General features: G+C 44.4%; 1 protein-coding gene across 2 annotated transcripts in view; it reads left to right on the top strand.

The window, feature by feature from the left end:
- The window catches only part of Ptprm (protein tyrosine phosphatase receptor type M), a 669,075-nt gene that overhangs the window by 156,394 nt on the left and 490,253 nt on the right, over positions 1–22,428 (top strand). The window lies entirely within an intron of this gene.

The following is a 22,428-nucleotide window of genomic DNA, read 5'->3' as shown; positions in this document are numbered from 1 at the left end:
TGATTGAGATTTGGGCTTCAGATAAAACACATTTTTGTACTTGTTCATGAATACAAAACTTTTCATTAATGTGCCTACATGCAGCGGTAATTAGAATTTGCAGGTAATCTCATAAAGGCAGCTTCAAAGCATGAGACAGAATCTAATGTTGTTCTTAATAAGTTTTATCAATTATGATGCCCACCCCGGACTTTCCTCTCCTTCTCAAATTTAATTCCTTATCATTTCAAGTCAAGAATCCCAATGTCCTTAACACTGTGGCTTTGCCAGGCTTCCAAATCTTCACAAGTTTTGTTTGGGTTCCCAGATCTCTTTCTCCTTTGCTGCCTTTCCCTTTTTCTCAAGTGTGCCTGCCTTTCCATACTGCTTCTGGAGTTAGTGGGCCCCTCTTAGTTAGTTTGCTCCACTCCAGACCCTGTTTTAGCTGTGATTGACAGATAAGAACATGACTTTGTCCTTGCTGCATTGTTCCTCCCCAAGCAGTGTTCTTGCCCTGAAATCCTTTGAGTCTTTCTCTGACATCTCCCCAGGTTTTCATTGATTTTCAGAAAAGCTGAGGTGGGCGAGAGCTAGACCAGGTAGGTGTGTCCATGCAAGCACAGACATGGCTGATGTCATGTCTGTCTTCTCATTTGATGAAGTCTGTACCTCTCTGTGTGCTTGAATGACACTAAAGATGGGAACCAGAGACACTTGCATGTTAGGCAAGTGTTCCATCTACCACTGAGTTACACCCTGAGCCCCCAATTTGTAATTTTTTGAATTAGATATGTTTTATTACTGTGACCCCTTATATTGAAAGATTTTTTTTTCCAATTTGGAAAAAAAATTCTTTTTAAAAGAAGCCCAAATACTGCAGAATTCTTCCCTTCAGCCTGTGCTGATTTTATCTGAGTCCTAAGAGAAGCAACTCACTTGATGAAAAGAGGCTTGCCACCGAGCCTAATGACCTGAGTTCGATACCCAGATCCACAGGATAGAAGGAGAGAACCAATATTGTCCTTGTATCTCTCATCGTAGGAACCAAACCCAAATCTACAAGTGTGTGTGCATGCTTGTGCACATACACACCCTCCCCCCACAGTCTCATACATGTCATACACAATAATAAATATGTAAATACAAGAACAAAAACTATTAAAATCCTCATGGTCAATGGATGGCAGAGAGATCCATATGGCTTTTGGGAGCATATTGTTTATGTCTTTATTTAATAAGAGTATTGGATTTGTTCTCACGTGTGTACTCCTTGGCCTGCTACATATAGGCTGATGCTGTATCCATTCAGATAAAACAGTCATCCTGCTGGCCAAATCCAGCCCCCTGCCTGCTTTGATATGGCTTGCAAGCTAGGAGTGGTGTCTCCATTTTTAGGTGATTGGGATTGAAAACTTTTAGTATTCTGTGACATGAGAATGTCAAATGTCTGTGCCGTGGAATTTTATTGGCACGCACCTCTGGCCATTCAGATGCGCAGTGTCCCGTAGTGTAAGCTGTGCCGTCTCCTCGTTGGTTGGAACAGAGACTTGGTGGTGTGCAGAGACACAGCCTTCATGCTGACCGTTCCTGGGGAAGTGGGCACTCCCACGGGAGGCTGTTAGGTAGCAGCCTTTAGCTGAGTGTTGTTACGGATCTTGGCTTATGGTTTTTCATTTTCTTTCTGTACTCACATTCTAATTATTAACCAGAAGAATTTTTTCACAATTCTGTTCACTTCCTGTTTCTGTGGGTTTCTGACCACTGTCTTCTCTCTCTCCTTCATTGTCTAGTGCTGATTACACTAGTCTGGGTTTCACTACTGTGACTCTTGTTAGCAAATAGCCCATCAAAGTGAGTTTCGCAATGATTCAATCCTAAAATGTTGGCCGGTTTTGGTCTTTTATTTTATTCTGTCCTGTCTGGAGCCAGAGGTGGGATTTGCCCCTTGGTACGTTGGAGGCTATTTATAACTGCATTACAAAAACTCATCACAGTCTGAAGCTTTGTCCACGCTGACTTGATCACTCCTCTGAGCTGAGTGTTTAGCTCTAGAACTGCATGTTTAAGACAAATGAATGCCAAATATCGCGCAACTTTGTGTATTTGAACTCCTTGCTTCTGTAGTACGCCCTGTGCCGCAGTGGTTTTCTTCAGGGCGCAATGACAGTAAAACCGAGCTTCTTTCATTGTGAAGGGTGTGTCTTGTTTCTTAGGCATTGATCGTCTTCATGAGCACTGGGGGCACTTACTTTTAGTTTTTACCATAAGGATTGCTGCTCTGAGCATGGGAACTTGGAGCCAAATCAGAATAGGATTCTGGCGGAATTGGTTAAGCCCTGAAAGGCCACATTATGTCCTGCGAGTGTCACACAAGCAATCGCTCTAAGTGTTTCATGACTATGTACCATGTACCTGTGCAGGACAGTGTTCCATGTTTTTTCTGCATTTTGCTCCTGTATGATACTTAGTACTCTAGTTCTAAATGGTGGATACTTACTTAATTTCAGTACTTTTTTTTTTTTTTTTGCAGTACTGGGGAGTGAACTTCAGGTCTTACTCATGCTAGGCAAATGTGCTACCCATGAGCTATATTTCGCACAAGTTTTATCCTTTTGTTTTGAAACTAGGTCTCAGTAAACTATTCCAGCTGACCTTGAACTCACTCTGCAACTCCATATAAAGCCTGAACTTGTGATGCCCCTGCCTCAGTATCCTCAGGAGGCATGTACTATGAGGCTAGTCTTTAAGATTGACATTGAAGACACTTAAGAGATGACTCAGTGGTTAACAGCATGTGCTACCCTTGCATAGGACCTGGGTTTAGTCTCCAGCACCTTTTGGTAGCGTTCACAGCTGTCTATCACTCAAACTTCAGGGGATGGATCTGATACTCACTTTTGACCTTCACAGATGCGTGCAATCAAAACTCAAAAGCAAGCACATGCACGCGCACGCGCGCACACACACACGTTTAAGATAATATATTTCTAAAAACATATTATGAAATAAACTTTGACCCTATTTCAGGGGTAGGTAGCCCCATTCCCGCTTCCCTGTAAGCATAGCTTCCCATCCTTGTCTTAGCTTTACATGTTGGGGTGATGTTGTGACTTCTCTGCAGGGAGGTCCAGTGACTAAGGACTAATTCCTGGCCACTGTGTCAAACTGAAGGCGGGAGACGGAGTGCCTGGCAGAGCAGCGATAGACACTCTTGGTGCGATGACCCAGAAAATGGAAAAATGGCCGTGTGTGTGTGTTTAGCATCAGCTGCGCATTGGGGAGGATGGCGGTCTGACAGGGTAATTGACGTTTTCTCTTTGGGCACACTTATCAGGCATGTTTTGCACATGCTAGCGTTGGTCTCCCCGTTTATTTGCACTCTGAACCCCCTGCGGTGTTCTGGGAGTAAAGAAGAGAACAGCTGTGGTCTTGGAAAGGCCGACTTTCCTCTTAAGTCATGGTGTGGACAACAGTAAGAAATATTTTTTTTTTGTCAGAAAATATTCAAACGTTTGTTTAGTTGTCTCATTGATTCTTGAATCAGCTGCCCCTCTGTACAGTGTTGATTTAACACCTGCCATGTGCCGGGCATTGTTGCTGGATGACCAGGAATCCTCCCTGTTGTGAGAGATGTTCTCCCAGAGTGTCCTTATGGTCTAGACAGGTCAAAGGTCAGATGCCGTAAAGTGTGTTTGCTCTTGTCTAGCCGTGAGGTGGTAAATATTTAAATGCTGATGTCACATTCAGTTCATCCAACTTAGCACTCAGCAGTAGGAGGCTGGGAGGCTGGGCTGAGGTTTCCTTTACGTTTGGCCCCGTAAACAAAACAGAACAGACGACAGGAAATCAACCTGTCTCCGAGACAGCATTATCTCAGGCAGAAAGATGATGCTAGCGGTTGACACGCGTGTCCTCCCAGCTCTGTGCCATTGACCCTCGGAGTGGCCCCAAGAGACTGGCTGGCAGTGTCCGTGCTTTTCACCCCAGGAAGCAGGAGTTCTGAGAAGTAGAGCTTGTGGGAAGAACAGCCTTCAGTTTTGCTTTTCTGACTGTCCTTGGATGACCTTGTAAGGGCAAGTATACGTATGTGGCGAGGTTGTTGGTGTTCAGTCTCGGTGGCATTATCTAGCACCTTTGAATGGTCATGAAGGCTGCCTTCTAGGGGGCCGCCTGCACACCCTGCAAGGACCGGCCACTGCCCTGCCCCTTCATAAGACTCTCCCGTAAGTTCTTATGCTCTTGGTTTTATAATGTCCTCTTGTAATACGATCAGCCTGCCGTATCTTTGGGCTCCATGTTCCGGAGTTCAACGTACCACAGGCAAACGGTCTTCAGAAAGAACTCTCTCTGCCCTCCCCACTTTCCTCCTTCTCCCTGAGTTTAGTATGACTGCATCGCTTTGCTTGCCCTAAACTAGCTAATGCCAACTTCCTGCTGTCTTTTGTAAATGACACAGTGTGAAGAATAGAACTCAAATATGCTTGCGAGCTTTCTTAATAGATTTTGAAGGTCTTAAAGAGGTCTTTGAGAATAGTGACGCTTTGTTAGCGTGGTAGTAAGAGTTGGGGTAAATACTCCATCACCCACAGACTGTGTTTTCAGTTTTAACTTTATCATAAAACATGTGATTGTGTGGGCCTTGGATTTGGGATTATTTTAGTTGGGTCTGGATATTTTGGTCACTTCCCTTAAGACATGAAAAAGGTTTTGTTTGTCCTTGACTGTCCCATTTAAGTCTTCCTTCCTGTGGCTTCCAAAGACATTCTTCCTCCCTCAGGGAATCCTCCCCAGGAGGGAATTGGGATGGGTTTCCTCTGTGAAGGGTGAGCGGTGAGGTGCAGGGACCAGGGCCATATCCTGTCAGCTGTTTTTGAGTTAACAGAGTCTAGAGGAGCAGTTAGAGATGACAGTGAACACAATCAGGCAGTTTAGTTCGGGGACCTGTGGGGACCTCCTGGTTCTGTGAGCCTCATTTCCAGGTGGTGTGATAGTGGTCCCTCCGTGACAGCCCTACTGGCTGTGGGAGGGGGTGTGTCTAACTCTAACAGCTCAGGCTAGATTAGGTTTCTGGATATGCCTGCAGGCGGTGGCTCGTATTTCTCATTAATTAGAGGAGAAATAAGAGTTGCTTAGTTCTTCAATTATGCATGATTTGGATTTATGCCCAACTAAAAATTATGATAAAATATAAAAGGCACCAAATTAACCATTTTGACCATTTAAAAGTCATTTCTTTTATTTTTTTAACATCGTATTTTATTATTTCTTCCTTCCCTTTCCTTCCTCCAAACCTTTTCACATAGGAGGAGGGGCCTAGTTCTCTTTCAAATTCTTGGCCTCTTTTTTCACTAATTATTGTTGTTGTTTGGTGGTCCTAGTGCTGCTGGTGGTGTTGGTGGTGGTGATGTGTGTGTGTGTGTGTGTGTGTGTGTGTGTGTATAAATATGTAAGTATATGTTGGTGTTGGTGCTGATAATGTGTGTGTGTAAATACATAAGTATATGTTGGTGTTGGTGCTGGTAATGTATGTGTGTCTATAAATACATTAGTATATGTGGGTGTTGGTGCTGGTAATGTGTGTGCATATGTGTGTGTGTGTATGTGTATAAATACATAAGTTTATGTGGGAGTTGGTGCTGGTAATGTGTGTGTCTATAAATACATAAGTGTATGTGGGTGTTGGTGCCGATAATGTGTGTGTGTATGTGTGTGTGTATATAAATGCATAAGTATATGTGGGTGTTGGTGCTGGTAATGTGTGTGTGTGTGTGTGTGTGTGTGTGTGTATTCCTAAATGTATAAGTATAGTCTTCTCAGTCTGGATAATGTTGTGTGTGTTTGTGGACTGATCACTTGGTATCGGAAAACTAATTAGTGTTCTCTTCCCTGGGAAAGACCATTACTTCTCTGACTCAGAATTCTTTCATTGCCTGTGTGTAGGGTTGAAGCCTTATAGTCTTCACCCCATCCACCTTAGCATGTCTGTTGTCCTCGTTTAGCTCATGCTTAGGTAGCCACATGGGTGAGAGTTTCTGGGTATAGCGTTGGGAACGATTATTGTAAGGTGTGTGACTTTTGTTGATGCTGCATTTGTTTAATTCTGTAAACCTGTGGTTCTTTGCCTATCTAATACACCTGATGGTTTAATAAAGAGCTGAATGGCCAATCGCAAGGCAGGAGCAAGAGATAGGTGGGGCTGGAAGATACAAAGTATAAATAGAAGGAGAAACAAGGAAGAAGGGGAATAAGAGAACAAGGAGAGGAGGATGTCAGAGGCCAGGCACCCAGCTACACAGCAAGTCACAAGAAAGAAGAAAAGAAGAGTATACAGAAATAAAGACAATAGTCCAGAGGCAGAAGGCAGTCAGGATAATCTAAGTTATGAAAGGCTGGCAAGAAACAAGCCAAGCTAAGGCCGGGCATTTGTAAATAAGAGTAAGCCTCCCTGTGTGATTTATTTGGGAGCTGGGTGGTGAGCCTCTCAAAAAGAGAAAAGAGTAAAACACCACACAGCAGTGTAGCTTCTGACATTCCTAGAAGAGATGGTTTCACAGTAAATTACCTGTTCCTTTGGCTCTCACAGTCTTTCCGCCTCTCTTCTGGCATGATCCTTGAGTCTTGGATGCAGGGGTCCTTTTGTCGATGTATCCTTGGGCTGAGGCACCTTAACTCTGCATTTTGATTGGTTTTGGTTTTCTGTATTGGTCTTCTTCTAATACAAAGAGAAGTCCCCTTGATGAGGGGTGATGACTGTATTTATTTGTGGGTATGAGAACAAACTTTGAGAAGGTAGTTTGCGATGATACTGGCTTAGTAAAGGTAGTTTCTCCTCCACCATGGCATCACTAGCCCTGAATAATCTGTTAGGTTTCCAGTACCAGGCGCTGTTTCCCTCCTGTTGAATGGGTTTTAAATCCAGTTAGCTGCTTGTTACTGTCAAGATATGCCTGTCATGCTAGCTGGTATTGTGGTTCATAGATGTCATATCCGGGTAGGGCTATTGGTTGTTCCTTCTTTCGGAACTTGCATGGAGTCTCTTTCTTAAAAGTTAGACCTCAGGGAGCAGGATTTCAAATCAGTTCTAGTAGAAATAGCCTCTGGCACCTGTGTCTGAAGTGCCTGTTGTCTTACTAGGGACTTACCTTCTATTTCTGGGGGCAACCAAGACCAATAGCCGTAGTTTGTAATGTTTTGGGAGCCTACTCTTGGACAGCCCTGAGTAGCAACGTAAAAGAGGACTTCTCATGCCTGGTGTTAGGGTTTTGTAGATGGTCTTTGACTCTTGAAGGGAGCATTGTCAGCCTAGATGGGAACAGTTAACCTAAAGTATATATGTATGTGTATGGCTGACTTAACTTTATTATAGATATTTTAGGTAGCTAATAGTTTCTTTTAACTTTTCCATGTCTCCTTTCTGTTTTTTCACCCTCCCTCTTCTGAATTCATCCCCCCCCCCCACCGCATCATCCCTAGTTGGAGCCTCCCTCCATTTTTTCTCATTTCCCCCATAGATTACTGGTACCCTGCGGTTCTCTTTCTCCACCCCAGCAATGGCTCCATTTTATCTTCCTGGTCTCCTCCGTTTTTCCAGGATATGTACTCATGTGTGAAACTTGCCCCTTGGAACTCTGGGAACCACTGTAAAGCCTTTCTCTCTTAGGTTGCCATGGGGGAAAGCAACTCTAGACAGTGTCCTTCTGTGTGGTGCTTTGGGTGGTTCTGTATGCAGAAGCTTTGGAGAGTAAGACGGACACTCTTTCCAGCACTGCTCCAGCTGTGGCTGTTAACTATTTCATCAGGGCCAGTTGGCGCCATTATATTGTCTCTGACCACTGACGCTGGTCTTAGCATTCAACGGGTATTTTCCTTTAAATTTCCTCTAAATTCCTGTCTTGACTACTCAGAAACATAGAAGACGTACGAATAGTGGTTAGGCCCTTTCAGCATATTTTCTGAGAAGTATCCAACTCAGTCTGTGTGTATAAAATATACACCATAACAGTTTTACTTCTTGTCTAATTTCCTGTAAAATCACGCAAGATGATACTATACGAGAGACACTAGGCCAAGTAATAGAATAAACAGAGAAGTCAAGTGTGGCAGATGCTGTCAGTGCAACTAGCTTAGCATCTGAGTTCTCTGATGAGGAATGGGAGACAGGAGGGCCAGACAGAGTAGATGGGGCCGTGGGTGGTATACTCGGCTCTGGAACAGCACACTGAGAATTTGGATAGTCAGGATCCTCTCTGCGGCCCAACTACACTCCACAGGAAAAGGCTGATGCCGAGTGTGACCAGCTTATACAAATGAAGAACCTGCTTGGTCTGTAAGTTTGGGGGAACAGGACTGACCCAGGATCAGCGCCCTCATCTTTGGAGTGGATTCCTGACAAACAGCACAATCTGGGGGTTGAGAAAATTGCAAAACCGTGTCCTGGAGACGTGAAAGCCTGGGGCCTAGATGCGTGCCTCAAGATCTAGAAAAGTTAGTTGGTCCGTAGCAGGTTCTCTGAGGATACACATGTGTGGTCAGACAGGCTTGGGGTGGGAGGGACTTGCTCTGCATGGGTAGAGCCCAGTCTTGGAAAGTCCTCACACAGCCAAAGCAAGGGTTGCTATGGACATTCCGGGTGGCCTGAGGCTCGGATCTCACATTCTGCTGCCTATGTCAGTGGTCATTTCGCAGTCCCTCGGAAGTGTCTTCAGGACTTCCTGTGGCCTAGGTTATAAAAGCGTTAAAAGCCTTTAAATGAGAAATGCTAGGTTTGATTTATTCTCAACTTTAAAGCGCTCCTCCACATCGTACATAAAGCACCAGGTACTGAGTCTGTAGTGACTGGCCTGTACCCAGGTGGCCCAGTACTGAAGGAGGAATGTGACCATTTAGCTGCCCTGAGCCCGACATGGCTGCTGTCTGCCAGAGGCTAGGTGTTGAGAAAAAGGGCCGTGCCTGCCAGGACGGTCCCGGACACGCTATTGGGGCAGGAGCATTACACAGAGGAAGTCCTGGACAAAGAAAGGGGGTGTTGAGACAGAACACAAGCATGCTCAGCCTGCCTCAGAACTGCAGCCGATGTGAGTGATAGTCGTACATCTTGAGGAGAAGAAATGGGGGCCTCAGGAAAAAACATGTATGTGCACATAGGTGTGTGTGTGTGTGTGCGAAGGAGCATTTCTTGAGTGCATGGGGGCTGCATACCCATTAGTTTGCATGTGAAAGCCAGAGATTGAGGGCAGGTATGTTCTAGGATCCTCCCACCCCCACCCCCACCCCTTTTTGAGTTTGTCACTAAACTTGAACCTCACCACCATCATGTTGGCTAGACGGGCTGGCCATCGAGTCCCTGGGACCCACATCGGTGTGCCCAGTGACTGCTGGGATCTGAACCCAGGTCTTCATGTATACCATCTCCCCAGCCAGCTGAGAAAATGCTGAGTCCCTATAGAAAGAGAAACAAGATGATTTGACTATGTGTGTGGTACATATGTAGATATGCATGTCCACATGCACGCACAGTGAGTGCCGATGTGTCGGGCATTGGTCCTGTCTCTCTGCCTGGTTAGGCAGGGCTACTCCTGTTGGCTGCTGTAGATGCTGGGGTGGGTGGTGGCCTCTCACAGAAAGTCTCCTCCACTAACGGAAGTCCAGGTGACACATTGACCACTGGGTCCCTGGGATCTGAGCTCACGTTGTCAGGACGGCAGAACAAGTGCTGTATCTGCAGAGGCACCGCCCCTGTCTGAACTCAGATTGTAATTTGAGTGCATCGGAGATGTCATAAGGAGCTATGATTGGTAAATAAATACTGGAGAAGCATGTGAATATGCAAGATTTCCTTGATTTGGGGGAACTTTATGCCAAAATGTTAAAGGATCAGAAGTGTTGTCTGCAGATAGAAAATAAGTGAAACGTGTATGTGTGTGTGTGTGTGTGTGTGTGTGTGTACAGCAGACATGCAAATGCGAACATCTTAGCAATTATTAGAGCTAGGTGAAGTATAGATAGGTGTCATCCCTCTTCAGCTCTTTGGAACTCCTGAGGTAAGCAAAATTCGCAGTGCAGATGTGGGGAAGAAAAAAAAACACGTGGCTGGGATGAATCGACAGTGTGCCATGGCGACCCGATTTTTACCCACTGATACATTTAGGCAAACGCTGTCAAATTGCGCAGAAAATACTTCCATTTCATTCAATGCAGACGGAGCCCTGGCTTCCCACTCTCAGCATACTGTGATGGTTCTTGGTCCTTGCTGGAGAGGCTCTTTGGAGCCCAGGGGTTTATGTAACACCAATTTGGGGCAACTAATTTCAGGCGTATAATTCTAGGACTTTCTAAACTGGGCCAAGTCCTTCATGGTGTGGTCTTGGGCCGCAGTGGACGCAGCAAGTGTAACTCTTGTGTCCCGTGGGTAGATATCTCCATGGCTGCGTGGCACAGTTAAGAGGTGTGTCAAAGGGGGGGGTTAGTAAGTTTTGTCTCTGAATTTGTGTTTATAGCCTCTTCATAGCAAGAGACCAAGTATAGGAAAGTTTCCGTCTATTTCCTTGTAAACTCTAACATGTGATTCTGCAGATCATTATTTTGAATAAGTGGACTTTAATGCCTAGTTACCCGATACTTCATTTGCAGTTGTGACAAATTATATTTGAATGCAGTGTTTCGAAGCTTAAGTGGCGGAAAGAGAAATAAATACGTCTCTTGAATTAGTTGTCTGCCGGACAATCGTAGTGCCTTGATCTGGTGGGTGGCCAGACTCGAACCACTGATCGTGTGGCAGTAAATGTGTCAGCTACCTAGGGTAGTATATTAAGATGGTGAGCGGCGCTTTTAGGATGATGTCAGTGAAATTTGGGTTTCAAGTGATTGGTCCTTAGTCGTGTGCTTTGGTTTTCCAGTATAGGACTGTTGTTGTCGCTGTACATGTGTGTGTTGTGCATGTGTGTTGTGCATGTATGTGTTGTGTATGTGTGTATTGCGCATGTGTGTGTTGTGCATGTGTTCATGGGGGGTGGAGGAGGTGCACGTGCACATGTGTGTGGGTTTATGCAAAGACATGATGTTGACGTTAGGTGTTTTCCTTAGCCAGTTCTCCACCTTGTTTTTTGAGAGAGTCTCTTACTGAGCCCGGAGCTCAGTGATTTCACTGACCAGCAATCCTGGGGGACTTTTCTTCCTCAGTATCCCTGTTGCTGGGATTACAGATGGATGACATCATTCCCTGGCTTCTACATGGGTGCTGGGGATCCAAACTCGGGTCTGAGTGAACCATCTCTCCAGCCCGGTGTTATTTTTCATTGCGTTGTCTTATTCATCCTAACTTGAAAGGTCTGTCTTTTCTACACTGTTGATTGGAGAGAATGGGCATGGTCCTGAAATCCTTACTGACAGACTTGAGGCTATAGGTTGTGTTTGGTCCCAGGCTTTTAATTATAGACAAAGGGGCTTCTGGTAGTGGTCTTGGGTAATTATAAAATCCCCATCTTTTCATTTCTTCTCAGGGTGTTTGTTTGCTCTTTGCTTCTCTGCTGAACTTAGGAGCCATCCTGGGATCTCACACCTTGTGAGACTGCTGTTGTCTCCCTAATTATTCTCCACAAACAAAGGGTCTCTTTCTTCCTGGAGTACTGTGGAGTGACAGGATGCAATTTGCCAGTAGGTCAACAACTGAGATGATGACAAGTGACCTTTCAGCGTGGCAATCAATGCTTGTTATTTGGAAAACAAAATGATACAGTTTGTATCTCTAAGCTGGTGGGTCACTGGGTCTTTTCACCATTGACAGATAAATTTGTTACCTGACCCAGATGAGTCAGTTCAGACAGAAATGTTAATTCCTGTGTGGGAAAGATGCCTCAGTGATTAAAAACATGGTTGCTTGCCCTTGCTGAGGTCTAGAGTTCAGTTCCCACTCACCCATGTAGCTCAGCCCACCACCAACTATAACTGTAGCAGCCGGGGATCTGATGCCCTCTTCTGGCATTCACTGGCACTGCACTCATAAAAGGTAATAAAGATAATTCTTTAAGAAATGTTAATTTTTTTCCAATCAACTTGGACCTTGCTCATCTGAAAAGGTAAGAGCATTTGTCTATGGTACAATTTATTATGATTAATTGGCTCTTTACACTGATCAAACAAAGGCTGCTTGAGTTTATAAATGAAGTGCCCATTTAGACAATATGACTTATAACAGTTTTGACAGGCATTCACCGGATTTGGTTCCCATTCTGTTTCTCAATTATTTTGAGGCAAACAATTTTCAACATGTAGGCTTATGTGCGCCACAGCTAAGCAGATTCGATTCCCACAGTCCCTAACATTTGTGTGGGGCAGTCAAGGATGAGTCTAAGTGTAGATAACTTTTAGTAAACCGTGGGAAGAGGTCAGCTGAGTGTGGATTAGCTCTTGTGGTAGTTGGTATATGGGATAATTGCTTTCACCTTCTTCTGGACACGCTGAAATATTGTGCAACTGTGTTGCCTATTTTGTTCATGAAAACATCTGCCTTGGCTGATGACGTGAAGGAAGCTTGTCGATCCAGGATAATCCTGCCGTGTTTTCTTTGCTTCTTCCTTTCTTGATGATTGTGGTAGCACTGAGCTTCTTTCGTGCTGAGTAAGTGCTGGGTAAGGAAGCTGGCTGCCTCTAAAACTTGCTGGAACCAAATTACTAGTTTCAGGTGCTGATGGAGTTTGTTTAGAGGGATTTGGGGAGGTTAAGGTGCCACGAAGTCCTGAGGGTGTGACCCCTTTGTAGGGGTTGGTGGCTTTATCCAAACAGTTCCCCAAGCTGACATAGCCTCTTGCTGTCATTGTGTGATGCATCTACAATGTTGGGACATGACACAAAGTCCACAGATATCAGTCGTGCATGCTTGGACTCCCCAGCCTTCACTGTCATAGGGACGAGCATTTCTTTATAAAATACCTGGTCTGTGGTTTCTGTAGTAACAAGAGGAAACAGAAGAAGACGATATCCCTGTCCTCTGCCCTCCATACTGGGCTCTGCTGGTGCCTGGGAAGGAAATAGACTGTTGTGTACCAGGGAGACTGACTCACCGAGATGCAAAAGTGAGGTTTATTGTGTGCACGATACAAGCCAGCAAAGACCTCATCAGTGCGGTGAGAGGAAATACCCCACCCTTTTAGAGGGGATTATTTAAAGACAAAACCCAGAAAAGTTACGTTAGCAGGGTGTGGGGTGATGGGGTCAATCCTGATTGGCTGACATTTGTCTGGGGTGTCCTGGTGAATAACCTGATTGGCTGACATTTGTCTGGGGTTGTCCTGGTGAAAAGTGTTGGGTGTGTGCTGGCAGGTGATCCTGTCTACAATGGTTGGAACATTAGGAATTTCCTTTGGGTGGTCTGTTTCTGGGTGGTGCCTGGGTGGTCTCAGTTTGTGGTCTTTGTTGCAACCAGGTATTGTCTTAGGGAAAGCTCCTGAGACTCAGGCCTCTTTTGAGCTTGTCATGGCTGGGTCTTACAGTTGTATTACACCCCTGAGTCTTGGGGTGGGGTGGGGAAGGTGGGGGAGAGGTAGGGTAACATGAAATCATTCTCAGACTCTTTGGTGACAGGAAGCCTTTTGTATCCTGAGAATATTTTGAGAGATTTAAAGAACTGTCAGTGTGGGTAATGCCTACTGATTATTTTTGGATTAAGTATGAAACTTGTGTGGGGATGGGGGCGGGGGCTGAGACCACCAGGAACAAAGGCAGCCGTTCCCTTTGGCCTCGGAGCAATACTGAGCAGGTGGGAGGAAAATGGAAACAGAGCAGTCAAGTGTTCTGTTATGGGAATAGTTTTTATTTGTTGTCCCTGGGGAGGATCTATGGAACCTTTGGGGTTCTGAAGGACACCTAGCTGCAGCATTGTGAAAGGCTTTCTTAAGTGGAGCACGCCTTTAATCCCAGCACTCGGGAGGCAGAGGCCGGCGGATCTCTGGGAGTTCGAGAGCTAGTGCCAGGACAGGCTCCAAAGCCACAGAGAAACCCTGTCTCGAACTCCCCCCCCCCAAAAAAAAGAGATAGGACTTGCTGGGTGGTGGTGGCACTCACCTTTAATCCCAGCACTCTGAAGGCAGAGGCAGGCAGATTTCTGTGAGTTTGAGGCCAGCCTGGTCTACAAGAGCTAGTTCCAGGACAGGCTCCAAAACCACAGAGAAACTATGGAGGGGAGGGGAGGAGGGAGGGAGACAAACAGACAGACAGCAGCCTACAGGCACAACCCCAGAACCCCAGAGAATGTAGACAACAAAGTGGACCTTAAGAGGGACATACATGGATCTACACAGGAAGGAGAAAAAGATAAGATCTCCTGAGTAAATTGGGAGCATGAATTGGGAGGGTTATGGAAGAGGGTAGAAGGGGAGGAAGAGAAAAAGAGGGGAGTGAAGAAGAATGTATAGCTCAATAAAAACAATAGAAAACAATAGGAAACACAAAAAATCAAACAGACACATAAAATTAAAATTAACAAAAAGAAGAGACAGCACTACCTCGATTTATAGTTATCAGCTCAGAGAAGCCTTCGAGGAAAAGAAGGGGAACTTCTAGAAATTAAAAAAGAATATCCCTCGGGGATGATAATTGATTTGCTTTTTTGAATAATGATAATATAAATAGTTCATTTCTTGTTCCTGAGAAGTCCTTTATACAAATACACATTTCACCAGATTATTAAATAAGATAATACACCCAGAATGACATTATAGACGGTAACATAACCATGTGTGGATGTTATTAATTCTACGAAGGTTGAGTTTATGAAATCTTGCGCTCCAGAACAATTGGAAAGTAGGATTAATATTCATATATTTGAAATTTAGTATAGGATTTCTAAGGAATAGAAGGTTGGAGGAGGTGAATTATTGAAACCTATATATGACTGAGCCCATCTAAATTCATCCGGTAGTGCCACTTCTGAGACTGTTAACTGCAAGCTGTCATATATATTGTCATGATAAAATCATTTCAGCTTCTTCTATTATGAGACGTATAGCGACACAGTGATATAAAGATGACTTAACCACGTTTCAGAGAGACTCGAGAACGGTGCTTGATGGAAATTCCAGATGAATCAATAACAAACCCCTCAGGTGAGTTTGACACTCACTCCCCCCCCCCCCATCAATAGCCCACTTATATAAGGTAGCAGATTTATTTCCAGAGAACAGATCTGAGGTCTAATTGGATCTGCTAATATTTCGGAGGGGTAGCCAGTGAACACGGCCAGAGTTTTATGGTAATATTGCTATGGAAGGAGCCCCCAAGGAGGTGGTGGTTTGGATAGATTTCTCTAGCTCTTGAAATAGTTCATGCTTGAGTTTGGGGAGAAAGAAGTGCATGATCTTTCTAGATGGTTCTCTCTTTCCTTAGATATTTTTTTTCCTCAGCAGTTTTTATGAGGGTACGCAATGAATGCAGACACATCCCCTACCTCAGATCTTCCTACCACCCCATTTACCTCTTTGTATTTTATAATTTGGTCTTCTGTTCATATCTACTCCTTTTCTTGTGATCCACTGAGATTTTAAGTTATAGTCTTGGATATACCTACTTGTAGTCAGGCACTGGTTTTATGCCCTCCAAGACAAAGAGCTTCTTTCTCGGGTACACCTGAAGCGTGACCTTCACTAAGGACAAAAGATTGCCATGAAACACCCATATTTTGTTCATATAACTGATTCTGGCACCCTAACAAACAACAGCCAGAAACAGCAGACTATTGCCTTTTGACCTTTGAGAAATAAAAGCCCTGCAGTGGTTGGACTGGGCAGGTACTTCTCTCTCTCAGGAGAGGTGGTTTTCTTCTTCAATTCCCTTCTGATAAGCACTCAGCAGAACCACTCCTTCTAATCTTGGCAATTCCTTAAATCCCCCAGCAGATGGAGATATGCAATCCTTCACTCTTTGGGGACCACTTTCTCTACCCAGGTGTCTTGCTTAACTTCAGTTCAGATGATGGGTCAGATCCCTCAAGTGAGGTAATGAACATGTGAGGCTTGCATTTCCTTCCTGTCCTGCCTGTGGCCAGTTTGGGCCTGTGAAGAATTCTTATTTAGCTTTGCAGTGCATAAGGTCATTGTCATTAGTAATCTCCAGGAGATATGGCCACTCTTTTCTTTAAGAGAATCCTCAGTGCTGAAGGAGGACTGACTTTAAATCTCAGGAGAGTCAGGGACAGGCCACATCCTCCCCACAGTTTGGTTCTGAGTAAATCCCAGAGGTCGGATCTGGTTTCAACCAGCAGGGTAAACTCTGATCGCATATTTCTGAGGTCATCATAAGGAGTAGAGAGTCTGTTTCATTTTCCTCTCTGTGTCCCCTCTAACTCAAAGGGAAAGGAATTTTAAGATGGTCCCTAGCTCCAAAGGATCTTATGATCTAGGTAAATGTTTTTCTATCCCTCTTGACTGCTTTATATTTAGTTCAAGCATGTTCAAGGTTAAGATTTTTTTCTTTGAGAAGCTCAATAATACCTTTCAAAATTAAGAATTGTTACAAAGCCTGTTAGAGCCATGGTATTTGCTGCATTTATGGCCATTCTTGTTATCTGAGCCATTCACCTTAGAATGATGATTGATTTTTAGTTCTTAAGCCCAGTGCCTTCTGTGCTAATGGACTTGTATTCAGAAAACTGAAAAGAAAAGAAAGGGAACAGAAGGTAATTACTGGGAATAGGTATAAACTTGAGTATTGGAAAAGAAAGTTGGTTAAGCATACATGTACACACATGTACTAAAACCTCTCTAAGAAATACATAAGAACCAAGGAAGCAGAAGAATAGTCGGGAGTGGGGAGTGGGATAGATAAGAACAAGGCACTGTGGTAGATATGTGTGAAAATATCACAATAAAACCTACTCTATATGCTTGCTTAAAAAATGACCAAACAAGAAAGAGAAAAATGAATTGTGGCCAAGGGATTTGCTTTTTAAGGAAATGTGTCATGTGTGTATGTATGTTTTAGTAGAAGACTTTGTCTGTAATAAGTCTCAGTTTGTATATGTGTCCCTCTCCCAGCTAAGTCATGCAAGGCATTCTCATTTTCTTTGTCCATCTTCATAGGTGCAAATACAGTGGTTATTCTACAAATGACTATGGACCTGTTGAATGATTTCTAAGAGTGGGACATGCCTGAATTTAGTAGACCTGGTCATCTAGAGCCTTAGTTTAAGACTGATTGGATTTTCCATGATCACAAAACCCTTTGCATTTTGTTAAATTTGTAGATGATGCTGCAGTAAGTGAATCTCACACTGTCAGGGCCTTAACCCTGTGAAACTTCCTTTCCATCTCTTCTGTGGTCCTGGGCGGTTGAAGGGCTCTCCACACAGTCGTCGAGGCTGATATGGCTCTGATGCCTTCAACATATGTTTTCCAAGTCTTCCCTCAGGGGACATTCACATGGGATGTGAGAAAAGCCCGAGGATCCGAGTGACAAGAGTGACTCTGGGCTCTTTCTGGGTTGCGAAAATAGGGCGGTGGGATTGGTCCTCACAGAGACTAGCTGAGTGCTGGTGACTTTGGAGAGAGGTGCAGAATATTTGCTCACCAACTGGCAGCCTCTGCCACGCTTGCCCTTAGGGGGTTTTTGTAAGCCATTTAAGTGTAAACACAATGAAGATCTTTTTTGTTCTTTAAAGACATACCATCATACAAAATTCGAACAGTTGGCTAAGAAATTGTAACACTTTGGCATAAATGGCTGTGAGGAATAAATGCATAACTCCAAGGTCTTAGACAGCTAAGTCCTTCCCTCAGCACTATATTATGTCAGACCCTAAGATTCCTCTAAAATATTCGCTCAACTTTGATAAGATAATTTCCCAGATATAGCAAAGATAGATGAGCATATATTGCTACTTAATTCAGTCAAGCAAATATCATTGAATAAATGTCAGCTTTCCCAGAGAAATCGCTGCACAGGGCCTCTCTGGATAATATATTTATCAAAAAATCAATACTGAAGGTAAACAGATTTTTAATACATCTGAAGGATCTTCCTTAATAAACCCAAATGCCAACCCATAATTTAAAGCTATTGATACTGGTAAGTATTTATAGACGACACTATCATAACTTCTATGTGGTATTCTTCACATAATCTAATTTGAGATTAGACAGTGGCCTAATGTCTGCATCCAGCTCGGTATGAACCTCGTGCCTGGGGACAGTGATTCGCTGTGGAGTGGCGCAGAGCTACTTTGGGGACTGCCCTGGCCTCTCTTTCCAAAAAGGGGAACCTCAGAGGGCATAGAGCCTGTAGCTTCACTGGCTTCTTCTTTTCTGTTTGGCTGTCTATTGTACTAGTGACCTTACTCCTCTCGTGTCTGTCATCCCTTTGCAAATATCTATGCCCAGCTTCCTGTGACTCATATTTTCTGTATGCCATATTTTTTCAAATTTTTGAATGTGTTGATTATATGATTCACCTTATTTTTTTTAAATTAGTGAATCACAAAATATTTAGAATATATACAAACATATATACCTATATGTGTATTTGTACACATTTATATATACCTATACAAGTATATAAATATACATGCATATGCATATACACATATATGCATTCAGACAAAACACACTATATATGTGTGTGTATGTATTTGTGTATATATGTATATGTGTGTGTGTGTGTGTTGTCTGCATGTATGCTTGTATACCATGTACGTGTGTGTCCCTGGTACCAGCAGAGGTCAGATACCCTGGAATTGGAGACAGGATGATTGTGAGCTACCATATGAGTGCTGGAAATTGAATCTGGGTCCTCTGTGAGAATAATAAGTGCTCTTAACTGCTGAGCAAACCCTCCAGTCCCCCCCAAATTATACTTAAATTGGCAGGAGAAATGGCTCAGACCTTTGAGAGAATTTGATTAAAATGGTGGTTAAGTTAAATAAATGGTTTGGCTTTGAGATTTCCTTCTTCAAGTCATTGAATGACCAGACCCCACAGTTCCAAACTGGAAATTTGGACATTTCAACTTAGAAATAGATAATCAGTATATTCTTAGAAAAAAATTTTGAATAAGTTCAGCTTTAGAAAATATACTTTTGATGTGTAGGTGGGTCTTCTTTCTATGTGTTACTTTCATTGGTTAATTAATAAAGAAACTGCTTGGCCTGATAGGTCAGAACATAGGTGGGTGGAGTAGACAGAACAGAATGCTGGGAAGAAGGGAAGTGGGTCAGATGCCATGCCTCTCCTCTCTGAGAGGGACGTAGGTTAAGATCTCTCCTGGTAAGCCACCACCTTGTGGTGCTACACAGATTACTAAATATGGGTTAAAGCAAGATGTGAGGATTAGCCAACAAGAGGCTGAAACTAATGGGCCAGGCAGTGTTTAAATGGATACAGTTTCCATGTAATTATTCTGGGGCTAAGCTAGCCATGCGGGAGCCGGGCAGGACAAAAAGCAGGCCTGCCCGCAGCTCCTTCTACATACTTTAAAGGATTCCATTGAAGTATTCGATTTTGTTCTCTAATAAGACTCTGCCTGTGCCTTGTGAGAAGTATGTGTTAGCATAGAAGTTGCACGTCCCTAGCTTAAGTGCCCTTTAACTCCATGGCCTCGCTCAGGCTGCTCCACTCCTCAAGCTTCCTAATCTATAAAGTGACACCTCAGGCCACGTTCCTAACAGGCACAGATGAAACCAGTGTCGATCTCAGAGACATCATGGCTTTATGGACCATCTTTTGGATGTGGTTGCTCAAGACAGAGCAACGTTGTGTGTTTTCTCCTGAACTTTTCACGTTTCCTCCTCTTCCTAATTACACTGGGTCAAGGTCCCCTTGGTGTTCCTGACTGCGTATGGTGTCAGACAGGCACTGACTTAATTGTGTGTCCTTCTGGAAACAGATGCCTAGCAGTCAGAGCCTTATTGAAAGGAAAGAGGATGCCTTGTTGTGCACAGAAGATGCTCTCTCTCATCACCTCCATGATTCTGGTGTTAAAACTCCAACTTCCAGCCAGGTATTGGTGGTGCACGCTTTTAATCCCAGCACTTGGGAGGCAGAGGCAGGTGAATCTCTGTGAGTTTGAGGCCAGCCTGGACTACAAGAGCTAGTTCCAGGACAGGCACCACAGCTACAGAGAAACCCTGTCTCAAAAAGTCAAAAACAAAACAAAGCAAAAAAAAAAAAAAAAAACACAACCAAACCAACAAACCCTCAACTTCCAAAGTAAGAACCATATTTGGAAATAGGCTCATGAAAGAAGTGATCAAGTTCAGATGAAGCAATTCAGGTGAGGGCCCACCCACTATGATAGACAGTCAGTGTCTTCATCAGAGAGGGGCGGCACCAGTGCTTGGCATAGGCATACACAGCAGAGATGCCAAGGAAGGGCACCTGAGAGTGTAGGCTCAGGAGGAGCCAGTAGCCAAATTGTGGGCATAAATTTTGATTGTTTAAATCTTTGAATTTGTATAGGTTCCCCAACACCGGTACATACACACTTGCTGAGGATGAAACTGAAGGTGCTATATCTGTTAAGCAAGCACATTACCCAACCTTATAAGGAAAGTGTGTGTGTGTGTGTCACTAGGATGATGTTAAGAAAAACATGGCATACGATACTTTATTGTATGTGTTATATGTGTGTTTTTCATATCAAAATCCTACCTTCTTCCCTCCCTCCCTTCCTAACTGTGATGCTCAGGATCTGTGCCTGCCTCCCTCCTTCCCTCCCTTCCTCTTTCCCTCTCTCTTTCCCTCTCTTCCTTTTTAACTGTGTGTCTCAGGATCCGTTCCCTCCCTCCCTCCCTCCCTCCCTCCCTCCCTCCCTCCCTCCGTCTTTTCATTTCTTTCCCTGTTAAATTGTCCTGGCACCTACAAGGGCTTGTTTTTGTTTTCCACCTATGGCCCAGTCAGCCAATCAAGGTAGGGATGAAGTGCTGACACGTGTCACTTGGTCCATCAGCCAATCAAGGCAGGGATGCAGTCCTGACACGTGTCACTTGGTCCATCAGCCAATTAAGGTAGGGATGTAGTGCTGACACGTGTCACTTGAGTCAATGTCTTCCCTGACATCCTCTGGGACTGGCCAGTGTGTTCCATTGAAGTAAAACCATTCTCTTCCTCCATTCAGGATGCACCTAAAATGTGGCCACTTGGAGATCTGGCTGGACTTTTCCATTCCCCCCCATCCCCACTGTGTTGTGCAGTAGGGACAGAGGCTCTAAGGACACGGTTTGATTTCCCCTGGGGATGTCTTGGGGGAAGGATGGAGGAGGGGGATCCACAGATCCTGAGCCTCACAGTTAGTGTCTTATATTAGTGTCCCCAAAGGGTAAACTTCAGGGCACAAAGATATTAACACTAGTGACAATAGAGTGTGTTTCTCTTAGGGTCGTTTTATGTCTCACAGCTGGCCGACATTGTTTGCAGTGGTTCACACACTGGTATTTTTAACTTGTGTGTTGAACTGCATGGCTATGTCACACTATCCTTTTCATCGTTTAAAATACAAATATATTAAGTGTCTAAAATAACATCATTTAAGAACTGTTTCTTGGCACCTGTTCGTTTTTTATGTGCCAGGGATCTCAAAATAGCCCTGGCATGGGTCTCTTTGACCCCATATCCTCCCCATGCCAACTGTTCCCCGGGAGTAAGTCGGGGTGTGGAGGGCAGCCAGGTGCAGCTCTGATCTCTTGGTGGAATTCTGTGGTGGGCGCCAGTAGCCGTGAGCTCTGGCGCCTTGCCGTAGTCCGTATCATGACTTCGAAGGCAAGTGGCAGATACATTTCACAATGCTCTTCTGTCCAAAGGCCCCAGGTGTGGAACAGCGCTCCTGTGTGACCTTAGGAACCAGGCAGACTGACTCACCAATGGTGCTGGCTGCTGTTTTGTCTCCTGAGCTGGCAGGAACTTTGGGCAGCCGTTGCTCTCCATCCATTGACTTCCCGTTTCTCTTGTGTTTTGGTGGTAGGTTGGAGGCCAGCAGTATCATTTGATGTAGGAACTCTCTCTGTAGATTCTTCTGCCGCCCTCCTGATGGTGGTGCTCTACCTTGTGGCTTACTTAAAAGTGACTTGGCCTTTACCCAGTAACTGATGGAAGCAGATGCAGAGACTCACAGCTAAGCCCTGGGCCAAGCTTTGGAAGTCCTCCTGAAGAAAGGGCGGAGGGATTGGATAAGCCAGGGGTGTCAAGGTCATGATGGAGGAACCCATAGAGACAGCTGACCTGAGCTTGTGGGAGCATGTGGACCTCTGCATCAACAGTTAGAGAGCCTGCATGGGACCAGCTGAGGCCCTCTGCTTTTATGATAATTGTGTAGCATGATCTGTTTGTGATGCTCCTAGCAAGGAGAGCAGGACCTGTCCCTAGTGCTTAGCTGGCTTTTGGGAACCTGGTCCCCATGCTGTATCACCTCACCCAGCCTTTATGCAGTGGGAGGAGCTAGGTCCTGCCTCAACTTGATGTGCCTTGCTTTGTA

This window comes from Alexandromys fortis, unplaced genomic scaffold (assembly GCF_014885135.2).
Source record: "Alexandromys fortis isolate MF-2015 unplaced genomic scaffold, M_Fortis_MF-2015_v1.1 scaffold_143, whole genome shotgun sequence".
Lineage (NCBI taxonomy): Eukaryota > Metazoa > Chordata > Mammalia > Rodentia > Cricetidae > Alexandromys > Alexandromys fortis.
The sequence above is the reverse complement of the archived record's forward strand: the minus strand, read 5'-3'. Positions and strand labels throughout refer to the sequence as shown.